Source organism: Salvelinus sp. IW2-2015, linkage group LG26 (genome assembly GCF_002910315.2).
Source record: "Salvelinus sp. IW2-2015 linkage group LG26, ASM291031v2, whole genome shotgun sequence".
NCBI lineage: Eukaryota > Metazoa > Chordata > Actinopteri > Salmoniformes > Salmonidae > Salvelinus > Salvelinus sp. IW2-2015.
Window position 1 is genome coordinate 2,724,690 of NC_036866.1, and position 520 is coordinate 2,725,209.

Below are 520 nucleotides of genomic sequence, written 5' to 3' on the forward strand. Positions count from 1 at the left end.
AAATACTTTTTTTCTTTACATATTTGAATGTGCTGACAACAAAATCCACCACAAATAAATTATTCAATGGGAAATCAAATTTATTTCAACCCATGGAGCGTTCTGGATTTGGAGTTTTCACACTCAAAATTAAGTGGAAAACACACTACAGGCTGATCAACTTTGATGTATGCGCCTTTTTAAAAACAAGTTAAAATGAGGTCTCTAGTAGTGTGTGATGTGTCGGCCTCCACGTGCACTGTTATGACCAGACCCTACAACGCCTGGGCATGCCTCCTGATGAGTGTTCTTTGGTACCTTTTTTTCGCGGATGCGTCTCCTGAGGCGATCTCCTCGCCAGACTGACTAAAGGCATCCGCCCAACTACCTGCCGACAGTCTGTGGTGCAACGTGCAGCGTTGGTGGAGGGATTGCCGAGGACATGATGTCCCAGATGTGCTCAATTGGAGTTAGCAGGTCTGGGCGAACGGGCGGGCCCAGTCCATAGCATCAATGCACTTCCTCTGCAGGAACTGGCTGA